At 46.9% G+C, this 3,119-nt stretch overlaps 1 protein-coding gene across 1 annotated transcript in view; it reads left to right on the forward strand.

The window, feature by feature from the left end:
• LOC143100212 (ATP-binding cassette sub-family B member 6-like) overlaps positions 1-508 on the forward strand; it is a 74,052-nt gene extending 73,544 nt beyond the window's left edge. Inside the window, exon 18 of the mRNA XM_076263176.1 lies at positions 1-508. This exon is cut by the window's left edge and continues 1,516 nt beyond it. The gene's annotated coding sequence lies outside the window, so the exon portion shown is untranslated.
• Positions 509-3,119: the final 2,611 nt, after the last annotated feature.

Here is a 3,119-nt window from a genome sequence, read left to right on the forward strand (position 1 = left end):
ACTCGTAACAGGGTGAACGGCACTTCTGATTTCGCTTTGCGGCCCTCTATCGGCTATAACCACACTATGTAAGTTTGCCAGATCGGGTAGCGGATCTGTAGTTCAATGGAATGAGACATAAGAAACTACAAATTTGACTTCCATGATGTCGCAATACATTGTACTTTCATAAAATCATGCAACATTCTACCTTGTCTGTGGACATCGTTATTTGCAAAGCCGGTGCTGGATAAACGAATAGCGTGCGTGCAACAGAGGAAAAGTTCTTTGGTGTTGCTTTAAAATTCATAAGGCAGCAGTGTACTGGGTTGTTGCTGGCAAATTTCCGTCTGTCTCAAATGATTTCATCCAGGAGATCAATGAGTCAGTCCATCAACTTGTTGGTTGTTCGAATGCAGAACCTGAGGGTCAAACCATGGCGACTTGTTTTTATGTGCACATATTCCCAAACTGCCCTCGGGACAGTTTACTTTGTGTGTTTGCTTTTGTGTTTATTTAAACAAAATGATTAAAGAACACATCTGTCATCAACAGTCATTTGTTGACATTTGTTTGCCGTTTTGTTTTTTTGTGTTTTTTCTTTCTCTTCGAAACCATGACTACAAACCAAACCAAAGCCCATGTAGTTTTAAACAATAAATGTGATTGTTTATTAAGCATATTGAAGTCATCATAAAGTATTGGGTCATTAGAGCTATGGAATTTGTTTTCTTAACAAAGGGGATCATGCTCACTATATCACCACACGACCACATCAAACTGTCTTGAGGAATAACCTAAAATAAGCCAATAATAAACAAAATAACAAAACAAGTAAACATTGCAATAAATACAAATAGCTATGTACAAAAGTTAATTTATTTTGAATATTTACATCTGCTTAAACAAGCTACAATACACAAGATGGGTGGGGGAAGATGTCCCCTCCACGCACACACTCACACACACACACACACGTACACACACTATGGACATCTTGGTCCAGTCAAGAAAGCCAGAGAGATAGGTGATTTGTACAAGGAACTGGACTGGGAAGAGGGGGATCTGGGGTTTGAAATAAAAACCTAAATAAGTGAGAGTGGAAAGATGAGAGGTGGATGGCAGGCCTGGGGGGGGGGGGGGGGGTTTGGCTGTCGATGAAGTTCCTACTGAACTGAGAAATGAATTAGCCCATTTCGGCAGATGTCACCACTATGTAAACCTACTTCTGACATAACTCCAAAGCTATCGCCTCGTGGCCGTAGTTGCTACTATGAGAAGACAGAAAGGAATTAGCTTATTTTGCAAGATGTCACCACTATGTAAACCTTCTGCTGAAACTTCAAAGCTATCACCACTTGGATGGAGTTCCTGCTGAGAGGAGGCGGAGATTGCATAACCAAGATGGCGCCTGCTGATCTGTGTCGTGTGACCTTGTTCTGTTCCGACGTGGGTCCTGGCGCATCACATGCTGGGTACGCAGTGCAGTTGAAGATTGGCGGGTGTCGCGTGTAGACGGCGCGCTCTTTACATGATCGCAGACGACTGACACAGAACACTGACGTGTGTTCTACTTCCTGCACAGAAGCAGACCTCAGTGTGGACTCGAGTCCAGACCACGTGGTTCTGATCGGGCAGGGAGACGTGCCGGAGCACGGAGCGAGCCGCACCAGAATCAGGTGCTGTGTGACATCTCTGCTCTAAGTATGTGAGTACTGTATGTCAGGGCTCTCTCTGTGCTGCGTGGGAGACGGGAGTGTTAAAGCAACACCAAAGAGTTTTTTGTACCTTAAAATAATGTTTCCAAAATCGTTTCAGTGGTTCATCAACTTGTAACAGGGTGAAGGCACTTCTGCATTCGCTTCGCGGCCCTCTATCGGCTATAACCGCACCATGTAAGTTTGCCAGATCGGGTAGCGGATCTGTAGTTCAATGGAATGAGACATAAGAAACTACAAATTTGACTTGCATCTGATGTCGCAATACATCGTACTTTTATAAAATCATGCAACATATTCTACCTTGTCTGTGGACATCGTTATTTCCAAAGCCGGTGCTGGATAAACAAATAGTGCATGCGACAGAGGAAAAGTTCTTTGGTGTTGCTTTAATTGGTCTTATGTATATAAGTGAGATGACGGGTCTTTCTCCTAGAGGGAAGAGAGCGAGGACAGAGAGGGAAGAGAGCGAGGACAGAGAGGCAAGAGAGCGCGAGGACAGAGAGGGAAGAGAGCGAGGACAGAGAGGCAAGAGAGCGAGGACAGAGAGGCAAAAAGACTGAAAGCAGCAAAGTCTGCAATGGATCAGCAACTAACCCAGGCCATGTCTGTCCCACGGTCAACCTCAGTACAGTGTGTGTGTGTGTGTGTGTGTGTGTGAGGGGAAGAGAGGGGGCAGTTGGTGTGCTGTCCTTGGCATTGCGTCTCATAATTAAATCATCCCTGCTCGCCATCTCTCGCTCTCGCAGGTGGGGTGTGGGTGTGGGGGTGTTCTAGAGGCCTGTCAGCGGAACGTTGGAACAGCAGAACAAGTGCTAGGTGAGTGTGGAGTGGCGTTGTCACCGACGAGCTGTTTTTAGCTGTGGCCATGGCCATTCACTGACCCGTGAGAATGAGCACCCTCCGGGCTCTCTCCCTCTCTCTCTTTCTCTCCTCCCTTCCCTCTCTCTCGCCTCCCTACCCTCTCTCTCTCCCTCTCTCTTTCTCTCCTCCCTTCCCTCTCTCTCCTCTCTCATTCTCCTTCTCTCTTTCTCTCTCTCTCTCACTCTCAAGGATGCTGGTGTCCCCTTCTTGAACCTCTTCCCAGACTGCATCAGTGTGTGTGCTGGGAAAGTGTGTTTGTGTGTGTGTGTGTGTGTGTGTGTGCGCGCATGCAGAGAGAGGGTGTACTCAGAGAGAGGCTCATGTCTTCCTGCACCTCCAACATTGGGGGAGGGGTTGGGCATCACCGCTAGAGACGAGGACAGGTTCAGACGGAGGACAACACACACAGACACTTACATAGAATATGTGGTTCATCCAAGTATATGTACCCTCATTTGCACACACATTCAACTACCCCCACACACATACACACTCCCACATTTAAACACACATATCTGTGTCCTCTCATATCTGGGGGGGGGGGGGGGGGGGGGGGGG

The sequence above is a fragment of the Alosa pseudoharengus genome, unplaced genomic scaffold (assembly GCF_046254945.1).
Source record: "Alosa pseudoharengus isolate Yale_2024_CS ecotype anadromous, Long Island Sound unplaced genomic scaffold, YU_APseudo_1.1 YU_APseudo_1.1_scf_3, whole genome shotgun sequence".
Lineage (NCBI taxonomy): Eukaryota > Metazoa > Chordata > Actinopteri > Clupeiformes > Clupeidae > Alosa > Alosa pseudoharengus.